The 11,548-nt window shown below is 40.4% G+C and overlaps 1 protein-coding gene across 1 annotated transcript in view; it reads right to left on the bottom strand.

Annotated features, from left to right (window-relative positions):
- GPC6 (glypican 6) overlaps positions 1–11,548 on the bottom strand; it is a gene marked incomplete at its 5' end in the record, with an annotated part of 67,160 nt that overhangs the window by 25,892 nt on the left and 29,720 nt on the right. The window lies entirely within an intron of this gene.

Genomic DNA, 11,548 nt, shown 5'->3' with positions numbered 1-11,548 from the left:
AATGCCACTGAAACTGAAAGCAGTAGTGCATCGGAGTACTGATTTGGATTAGCTTTATTGTAGCCAGGAACATATTTTATCCAGTAGCAAGTGCTTCATTCTCATTTAGTCTCATTCCTGGGGACATGCACATCATCCACAGACCATCTACTCTCTGTGGGATGAAGGTTACATCAATGAATATACTGATCCCACATGTCTTAGGCAGGAATGGTATTGAACATGGTGCTTTGTGTGGTGTGCTAAGGAAGATGGCATGCTAAGTTCCAGGAAGACTGAGCAGAATTGCTCATCCAAGTCATTTTATTCAACCTGGACAGTCCAGCACAAAACAATATAAAATTTTCAACCACACTTGAATTTATATTTGTCCTATATTTGAAAAGTTATAAATGTAAGTATATGCAATACATAAAGCATACATTTTTAACCCTAGCATCAATAATACTAAACTGTAGACACTGAAGGGAGATCTACATTACTTAGTAAAAGTGGGAAAAGGCACAAGCATGAGACCTCAAATGGTTCATGGTGCTAAATTGTTAACTTGTTCCCTGGAACTGAGTTCACTCCATGTGCTCTCTCCATCACAATGTCCTGGCATGGCTTGGTGGCAAGTTCATTCCAGTGATGGCTCCCAGGAGGCAATGCACATGAGACTGCAAATTGGTGATACCCTATGCCCTGTGCAGCTCTCTAATGCTATTCTGGCAGGCTTTGCCTTCTCTTGCACAACCATATATCCTTCACACCATGTTCAAGGGCGAATGACACATATGCTCAGTTCAGTGCTACCACAGATTGCAGCACAGTTTTCACATTATTTCAGGTTGTTTGAACTGGAAACATAGACACACACAAACAGTATTTTATAAGACTACAGCAACACAGTGTGAGATCCACAGGAGATCCAAGACCAAGAGGTGTGGTCTGTGGATGCAGGCAGTTTGCTTCTGTGGAAACCAGTCCTCATCAATGTGAACAAGGCATAGTTTACACTGCATAGGCTCAAAATGGTAGGATCATATCCTAGTCATTTTCTTATTTAATGGCATCAATGTACACTTATAGGCCAGGCTGATATTTTCAATACATATGGAAACTCCTTTGCTTAACTTGGCAGATATTGTCCAGTTGCCCAGATATAGGCTGCCATTGATGTTGGAGATGCCCCAGAGAATGCTATCTGGCTTTTAGCTGTTGTTTTGGATGTGTGAATGCCTGCTATCATGCTGAAGCACTGCTGTAGTGCATATCTTATGTCACATGTGATAGCTTCATGCAGGTGCCACACATAACCTACATAATTCCAAATGGCAGTAGGTACCATATCTAAGCAAATGCATTGAGCTCTGACAGCTAAAACGTTAGGTGCATTCTAAATGCTAAAACATCCCTTTGTAATTCTAACAAGAGTTATACCTATGTTTCTCACACTTGTCTGATATTGATGAACACCATCTTTGCCAGAGAAGGGATGGTCTGCAGGCTGGGTACAGACTACTGATGGGCACACTTGGGAAAACTGAATCCTTGGAGTTCACAGAGATTTGGAAATTGTACATGGTACAAAAGTAATGCTTTTTTAAGGCAAAATGGGATGAAAATTTAATTGCTGGTATATTTTAAATAGAAAAGGGTAGTGGTAGGAAAAAATATCTCTGTGAACTGAATGCATTTATTACTTTTGTTTGTGCTTTGGGGGTTCACACTTAGACCAGAATAAGTTCAAAGCTGTGACTTCATGCTCTGAACACCTACTGAATCTGCCTTGTGACTCACCCAAGACCTAGCAGAATTAATGGAAATGTTCACATTGACCTCACTTAACTTAATATTAGGCTCTAGATTTTCTTTTCTATATGCAGTTTGATTTGTGAACACTATGAACATTGTGAACATTGCAAACACTGTGAACATTTTAAACATTACTATATATGAGTTAATGTGCTATGTCCACACACTCTTTGGAGAAATGAGCAGAGGCCTCCTGCAACCTGAGCAGTCAGACCTGCTGACAAACAAGGTCCCTTGCTGAAAAAGCTGAGTATGTTGTTATTGGCCTAACTGAGGTCTCTAGCAAAGGAATGTATTAATATGTATTCTACACCTCCTGTTTGCATGGGACAATAGTTTGTTAGTTTGCTAACTGTGATTCTAAACTCAGTTAATATCACTTCATAAAAATGAATTCAGTCTATCTAAAATGATTTCAAATATGTAGACAAATAAAAGATGCTTGCTATATCTTAACACGGCTATACTTTCATTGTCTTAAATGAAACTGCTGTTCCAAGCAACACGAGAACCACAGAAGTTATTGCGTCATTAGAGTCAGCCATGAAAGAGACCACACATCTGGTGTCACTGCTATAAAACAGCAGGCTGTCCTTATTACAGAATGCCATTTATAGTTCAAAGCTCCTCATGGAGGGTTGAATGCTTTAAAGACTTACGACTGATGCCATAATGGCAGAGTCAATAATAGTCCAAATGACCTCATCTTACTGTTCCTCAATACTGAAGCCATTCCAAAATGACAGGTATCATAAAACAACAGTTTGTCAAAAATGGATGATATAATTTTTATGATACACTTCTGTATCTTTTCTGCCTATCATTAGTTCTAATAGAATAGCCAACACTGATGATGCATTCACAATTTAGTAACATATTTCATCTGCCCTTCAAGCCCAAACAAGTAAGAAATTTTATAAGCAAGATTTAATATCTTATTACAACACTGAAACAATCAGTGATTCACCAATGAAAAGTAAAAGAAACTCACTACTCAGCTTTGTCTCCCTTGCTGCACTGTATTTGGCCACAGTGCATCTAAAAGGGATGATAGTGAAGTATATGTAATCTGCTCCTAAGGATTGCCTAAGTGCTGGAGAGCTCTGTTCTTACATCAAGTGCAAACCAAGCTGTTGGCACAGACAGCAACAACTAATGTACAGTGGTAAATTGAAATAAGGGTAAGTCACCTTAGTGACACAATAACTAATGGGGAGGGCTGTGAGGTTTCTAATTGCTGAACTTCACAGCCAGGCTCACTCACACTCCAACACTTTGTCCTAAGATATTCTGATGCATTTCCTGCATGCTACTGTGTTCATCCAGGAGGATGTTCTTGGGCTAGGATAGACGACTGATGACAGATAAGTCCCTTTCTAGGAAGATGGGAGGTTGCAGCCTCATCAGCCAGGGAAAAGAATTAAACCTCTTCTTTCCATATGCCTGTGAATGCTGTGATAATGAACTCTGTCATGCTTGATGTCCATTTTGGAATACAACCTCTGCTCAGTGGTTCAAGGTGATACTGTGCTGGACATATGTACATGCATGATACTGGCTATATGTGGAAGTGCTTCCTGGTACTGATGAGTAAAGCACCAAACATGTCAATAAAGTCTAGATCTAAAACTTTAGTCTACTCTAAGCATGACTGTCTATCTCTATGCTAGTGGCTCCCAAATCTTTTTGGCCAACAAATTGCTGCTAAATTTTAAACTTTCCCATGAGTAACTTTGCTTCCTTGGAAACACATTACTGAAAAAACTATAAATAGCACTGTTTTACATGCTTCTGAGACCAAGCCTGCAGACTGTTGGTTTAAATTCTGAAAGCTGTGCTGCATCTCACATTGAGGCACAAAACTGTCCCCCCATATGATATAAATAGTGCTAATGCCTTACTCAAAGATTTGGATTCAGCTCTGGGCTCACTCAATGTGTCCATTCTTTTTGCATCCAGTCCTAAAAGATCTGATTCAAAATTCACTGACAGCAGTGGGAAGATTGCTATTGGCACTGGGCCATGTCCTAATGAAGAGATAGATACACATAAACCCAAAACTGTCATTCAAATTTGTGTCACTGGTGTTTCCATGAACAGTACTGATGAGCTAAATTACAAAAAGGATAAACATTTACTTTTTGCAAATGAAGACTTTAATACCTCATTGTTTGAGAAGAAAAGAAAGAATATAAATTGGGAGACAGGGGACATAACCTCAGTAAAAGAGGAGCTTCAGCCAAGAGTCAAATAAGGGAAGTAATTGTTTGCAAAATCTCTAAAAGGCACTGGAGCAAAGCTTAATCCTTGGACACTATGCATATATTAACCTCTACAAAGACTTTGATCAAATCCTTAAATGTCACCAGCCTCCTTTCTGTTTCTTCCGGGCCATATAACATCACACACATCACAAGAATTGACCTTTATTGTTTGCAGGCATGCCTGAGGATATTTACATCATCCACACACGGCCCAGAGACACCAGTCTCTGTTCCTTTTAAGATCTAAATAACTCACAGAGCATGGAAAGCAGAATTGCATACTCATACAATAATTTAGATTGGAAGGAACTCCTGGAGGTCATCAGGTTCACCCCCCACCTTTCCTTCATATTCCCATTTGGTTCAAAGTAGGGACAATTTCAGACATGGGTTTATCTTCAAGTTAGATCATATTGCTCAGGGCCTTGCCTCCATCAGGTTTTGAATATCTCCAAAGAGCAAGGTACCACAAACTCTCTCAACTGTCTGTTGTGATATTTGGCTACCTTCATTGTGCAAAAGAGTTTGCTAAAAATCTAACTGGACTGTGTTGCTGCTGTGTCCTCTGCCTCTCACCCTTTGCCTATGGGCTGTCAATGAGAGTCTGGCTCCAGCTTCTTAGTAACCTCCCATGAGTTAGTTGAAGACAGCAATAAGATTCTCTCTTTGCTTTCACCTCTTCACCTGAACCATTCAGCTCTCTTTTTTCCTCATATGCCATGTTCTCTAACCCCCTGACTATCCTGAGGCTAGAAGTAGTTAGAGGTTTGTACGGGTACTTCCCTCTGCTTTCCCATGCCAGTAAAAACAGTGGTCAATTGCTAGTAGGATAGAGAACCCATTTGTTTCTACATGTGAGAGGCTTACTCTTTGTATTTGCCCTCACTTTAGTTATAAGGAAATGAATTGCTGTGAAGGCTTTTGTGTGTGTATGTGTTTGGAAGACAACTCAGATAAGATATGCTGAGGAATGGCTTAGTTTTAAACAAAATCAGCATCAAACTGCATCTTCTAACTTTTCATAAAACTAGGCTTCAAACTACACTGGTTATCACTGGTTTGAGACACAGCACTTTAAAAAAAAACATCTAAGGAAGACAACCTTCACTGATCACCATCTCACTGGCAACTGCATCATACATTGAGAAGATGTCACACATACATTTAAATGCCTGGGTTTAAGTCTTTTTATTGCATCAGCCAAATCTATATGGGGCCTGAACATTAAAAATCCATATGTAGACACATCTTTTTCATTTACAGACTATTCTTTGAAAGCCTTAAAGGCAGTACTTGCTGTTCAAACACGTAAGCTCCCTACCCCCAAACACCGAAGTTAGAGACAGGTGAAGGTGTGATGATGACAAAGGCAGCTAACATATTTTCTGAGTATTTTCTCCCTGATGTTTGTCTCCTTTTGTGAAGGAGCAAGAGACTGAGAAAACAGGTCCTCTGCCACCTTTCATGTGAGTATGAAAAGTGATATCACCGAAGTGATAGCTAATGGTCAGAATCCTTTAAATAGCTCTGTCAGGCACGCTTGAGCTATCTGACTGATTTTTATTTTGGCTTTTTGACTCATTTGTTCATAATGGTTTGCTTTTGCATCCAGAAGGAATGTGATGCTCAGTTAGGACTCAATCATGCAGTGCACTAAGAGGAAAGTTATTTACCTGTTAGGTGTTTGGAGGCCTCTGACACGTGCTACTTCTGCATGCATTTTGCTCTGCAAGTGGGTGGGGGTGTGTATGCACTTACTGGAGACTGTTTCCCAGCAGTGCCTGCTTGGCAGGGAAGAGTGACAGCACTGATGTATAAATGGCAGTGAGCGAAGAAGGTTTCATGTTGCTTTTTGGTTTAAGAGGAAACATTGTAAATGGGAGTTGGGTCCCTTGCATATCCATTCAGAAGCAGAAAAGGCGTATTTTGGAGCCCCACAGGCCCCACTGAGGGATCAGGCACTTTGTGGATAAGATGGTTTTGAGTTACACACTGCACGAACTAGTTGCTCTATCCCATTTGGTTTTTCTCAGAACCCTCAGCAATGTGGAAACCACTGGGGATGCAGACATTAATTGACCTGTCTGTTCATTACAAAGGTGTTCTTGGCTCTGATGCCCCCTGAGCAAAATTTGGCACATCTTCCTTGTGCTGTCTGCCGAGGGGTTCATGGGTAGACACCCCCACTTCTGAAAAAATGAATAGAATAGTCAGTTAATGATCTGTGGAGAAAATGCACATGGAGATTTCCAACCGCTATTCTTTGTGGGCAACATGGACACCACTGCTAGAGTGCTCCCACAGTGCATATACTGTTATCACAGCATTGGCTTTGCTGTGAAAGTAAGGGGACAGTTTTTTGCTTTTGCTTTTCTCAGTGACTAAGTTGTTTCCCTGCTGTAGAGCGTTAGGGTAAGGGCTGATTTTGATGGATGAGTTGGGAAAGCTGCTTGTGCTAGAAACTGAAATACTGCTGTGGGACAATGACTCTTGGGGATTTTGTGCTCTTTCACATGTCCAACCAAATGGGTTCTCTATCCTGGTAGCAATCTATTCATTCACCTGAGGGAGGCAAGGCTCTTAGCAATCTGATCTAACTTGAAGACAGACCCATCTTTGAAGTTGTCCCTACTTTGAACCAAATGGGAGTATGAAGGGAAGGTGGGGGGTGAACCTGATGACCTTCAAGAGTTCTTTCTAATCTAAATTTGTATGAGTATGCAATTCTGCTTTCCATGCACTGTGACTTATTCAGATTTTTTAAGGAACAGAGACAGGTATCCCTGGGCCGTGTGTGGATGATGTAAATATCCTCAGGCATGCCTGCAAACAATAAAGGTCAGTTCTTGTGATGAGTGTGATGTTATATGGCCCGCAAGAAACAGAACGGAGGCTGGTGACATTTAAGGATTTGATCAAGGTCTTTGTAGAAGTTAATATATGCATAGTATCCAAGGATTAAGCTTTGCTCCAATGCCTTTTAGAGTTTTACACACTTTTCATTTACCATGAGAGAAGTTTAATAGAATCTGTTTATTGGTTGCTAATGATCCTTATATATTTATATATGGCCCTTTTAAATACTAAACCAATTCCAAGTCCTAAGGAAATACAGGTGGGCCACAAGCACCAGCTGACACAAGTGCAGATGTTTACACAAATAATACCAAATGCATTTATATCTATCTGAAAGTGTGTACCTTTGTGGACAAAACCTCCAAACTAGGCTGCCTGACCTAGCAGAAGAATTACTTAGTCACCAATCGGAATCTCAAACAGTGAATCAAAGTACTTAGCTTCTGAAATGTAAAACAGCCTCCACTCTTTGTTTCTGTGGAGAGAGAAATTGGATAGGATGGGTAACAGGACCCGCTGAGAAGGATGTAGCTTTATTATATCTTTCTAGAGAAAAGACCGCACTCTCCATGTGAGAAACCTAAAAAGGGCATGGGAAAATTAAAGGAATGCACATTACTTGATATTACTTGCTAAAATTAGAAGCAAGCATATTTTCCATTGAGTAAAAAATGCAGGGAATGAAAGATACAGCTCAGACTTTTTTTTGATATTTTTTTCTGATTAAATTTAGAAGGGATTCCTAGGTAAAGGAGGTCTACTACATGAGTTTGCAGTGCTAAAAAAGCTTAATAATCATTACAGCCAACCTATCTCTTGTATTTCCTGACATTTCAATGTTAATGCATGACAGCCAAAAGAAATCACAAAGAATTTTCTGTCACCAGCATGATCGTACATTACCTGACTTAATTTTTCTCATAGACATAGAGTCCTCCTAAAAATGAAGTGTATTTTTTAACATGCTGTAAGACCTGACTTCTCTCTGAAAAGATTTGCTGTTGTCCAGAGTGTCAGTTTGCTGTCACCTACACTTTTGATGACATCCATATACTGTAGCCAGGAAAATACTGTCACTATTATGTAGTCCATGTATGTGACAAATTAGTGTTGAAGACATTCAAAGCTGTTTGGCATGTAGTCTTCACCTACACTTGTCTCTGTGATCACGATGCTTTCATTCACTGATCTCCTAAGACTCTAGTTGAACTCTGTTAATTTGTCCTAATTAATTAACATTTGACCATAAGCAATTTGTAATTGAAACAGAAACTTGAAAATGCACAAACAAGGTATATTTGTTTCCAAAGCAGTCTAATTACCCAATTTCTTTCTAGAAGACTATAATTTTTGAGTGGTACTTATACTTCCTGTATCTCTATTTAGCCACTGTGATGATAACAAATATATATGGAAGGAGTGTGTACAGGCTTTACGTGCACACCTACAATGTGTTTTAGTTTTCTTTGACATGGGAATAAGAATACTGCAGTAATCATCATCTTGTCTTTTGTCACCCTAGAAACTAAATGTAAAAAGAAAAAAATTCTAATTTATTCTCTATTTTTTAACTAGATCCATGAATGAAATTAATTTCATGTGTGTGGGTAATGCCTTCTGGAGAATTACACCACACAGGTGCTTTACAAACATGATGAGTTGACAATTCTCTATTCTCCGTGCAAGCTACTTTTTGGAGGCCTTGGAAGAGTGAAGAGGATGAATGGCAGCATTTCTGGCAGGGATGGGAGAGAGTTCCCTGAGAAGTTTTAGTGAGTTTGTGGACTTCTAACTAGGCAAGACAAGGTGTGTTAATGCTTTAGGGACAATTGATGTATATAGTGGAAGAAGTAGAGCTGCAGCCCATGTGTTTAGAAACATATTGGCAGTCAAACCAAGCCAAATGTTCCCTAATATCTGCCATATCCGGAATTAATTGCTGGGAAGAGACTGTCATTGTTAGGAGGGTTTGGAATCTGTTGCTATTTTATTTTTGTTAAGAAGGGCAGAAGAAATTTCTCTTTTGTTGCAAACCTTATATGAAAATCCTGTTGCAAATTATTTAATTCTAAGAGAACTGAAGCCCTGTGGGGGAGTTGCTGGGCAGAGATAGCTCAGCAGGGCAGTGGTTGTGGCCAGCAGATTGTACAGCAAACACAGCTGGTGACAGCAGCTATAAAAAATAAATCCAGCTCAAATCTGCAATATTTATTCTTCTGTGATATATCCAAGATTGCCTGTATGTGAAAGAAGAGTGTTGGGACACGGTGGGGGGTGTAAAGAACTGGAAAAAATTATCTCTGGCAGGAGAAGTCCATGTGACCACACAGAAGCCTCAATGCCATGGGCCCTGAGGAGCAGCCTGGGCAAGGAGCCTCTAGAAACCCTCCACCCTTGGCATGGGGGTGGTCAGACCACAGCTGCATAGGAGTCCTCCTGCCTCCCCTGAAATGTCTTGCCAGCTGGCCAGGGAAGGAGTAGCTTTGCACTGGTTACCTGTGCGTGTTACCAACATGATGGGTCTTTATATGTTGCCTTCAATGTTTTTCACAACGTAGTCATTAAGCATTGTATTTAGTCCTGATGATAAATCCACAGAAAGAAGAGCACAGAGTCTCCCTCAGGTTTACAAAGATAAAGAGTTGCAATGCATTCCCATTCTCTTATAACACTTTTTTGAGAGCTAATAACAAATTTATTTTTAAAAACTTAAGAATTACCTCTGGGACCAGCCCAAATACCTGTCAGCAGCAAATGTGTGATAAGTGTTAGTGGTTGCCATCACTACTCTAAACTGTTCAAATGCAGAGTTTACTAAATGCTGTCCTACTACTTGCAGAAAAAGAATTCATAATTACACTACTTTAGCCCTCATTTTCTTTTCAGAGGGTAGAGTTATGGTGACCTTCTCTTCTTGCAAGGCCGCTATATAAACCTTGAGTCTTCATTCATATTTTGCTGAAGGGATTTTCATCTAGTACCATGCAACAAATCAAAAACCTCCAGTAACCTACGGATATTTTACAGCCAATCTAGCAAGACTCTGCAGTTTTCATAGTGAGTAGTAATATATGACCTAGACAAGGGCTTATGAGAAAGACTGTGCAGCGTTACAATGATAGCTTTGAATGTAAGAACGAAATACAGATAATCACTGCCATCCCCTGACCCAGGGTAGTCTTCCGAGAGATAAGTATACAGCTGGAGACAAAAAACATCTGGGAGTTGGCAGGTTTTGCAGAGAGGTCATACCATGTGAAGCTAAGATTTAAACTGATGTATATATAAATAAAACTTTTGAACATTGCCCTGAGTGGAGGTGAGGGGGATGACTTGTTCTCCCTCCTGGGACAAGGGATTGTAAGTGTTGCCAGAAAAGTGTCTGGAGAGAGTGTCTACTTTTCAGGCTCCAAATAAACAAAATATCTTCAAAAGTAAAGCCCCTCAAAATCAGAAGGTGGCTTTGCATGGTTTTGAGCATGCTGTACCTGGGAGACATTTACCTCACTGCACAGAATTCTCTGTTCTTTGTTTTAGACCTTACACAGAGAAAAGCTGACTTTATGCAGTATGTGACAGAAGGCACCTGATAGCCAAAATAAGTACCACTGCCCTGCAGAGCTGTATGTCTTGCATTTACATACCTTCTGCTGCTAATGACTGAATGGAAAGTGGGTCCTGGGCCTGGAGCTGGGGTGTGAGGAAGAATAATCTTGTTGAGCAAGATACTAATCCCTCTTTTGTTGTTTATTACTGCTAACCATGGTTTGGGTTGGAAGGGACCTTAAAGACCACCTAGTTCCAACTCCCGCTGCCATGGGCAGGGACACTTTTAACTACACCAGGCTGCTCAAAGCCCCATCCAACCTGGCCTTGAACACTTCCAAGGATGGGGCAGCCACAGCTTCTCCAGGCAACCTGTTCCTGTGCCTCACCACCCTCACAGTAATGAATTTTTTCCTAACATCTAATCTAAACCTGACCTCTTTCAGTTGGAAACTGAAAAAGAGATGGAGGAATAAAACCCAAGAGAAACAAGTGATGTACAGTACAATTGTGCACCACTCACTGACTGATGCCCAGCTCATCCCTGAGCAGTGATCAGCCTCTCCCAGCCAATGTCTCTCAGTTCATATACTGAGCATGATTTCTATGGTACAGAATAGCCCTTTGGCCAGTTCAGGCCAGCTGTCCTGGCTATGGTCTCTCCTGGCTTCTTGTTCATCTCACTGGCAGAGCATGGGACACTGAAAAGTCCTTGATTTAGAGTAACAACTAAAACATTGGTGTGCTATCAACATCATTCTCATACTTAATCCAAAGAAACACAGCACAGTAGGCAGCTACTCGGAAGAAAATTAACTTTACCCCAGCTGGAACTAGGAGAGCTACAAAAGTAAGGTAGGCTTGGATATACTCCAGTGCTTAAATTTTCCATTTCCTGTCGATGCACTTACACCACCTACTCATATTTTACACATATTTTAAATCACACTTCTAAGTTTTTTGGCTTCCTATGCTAATCCATTTGCTTCCATTCTTGGGGACACATCACTGGGATCCAGCTGCTTGAGTTTGGTGTTTCTGGGACATAATTTACAAGTACCTGAATCCTCTATTGGAACCAGCCT

This window comes from Acanthisitta chloris, unplaced genomic scaffold (assembly GCF_000695815.1).
Source record: "Acanthisitta chloris isolate BGI_N310 unplaced genomic scaffold, ASM69581v1 scaffold3295, whole genome shotgun sequence".
NCBI lineage: Eukaryota > Metazoa > Chordata > Aves > Passeriformes > Acanthisittidae > Acanthisitta > Acanthisitta chloris.
Note: the sequence above shows the minus strand (reverse complement) of the source record. Positions and strands in the feature narration are given on the sequence as shown.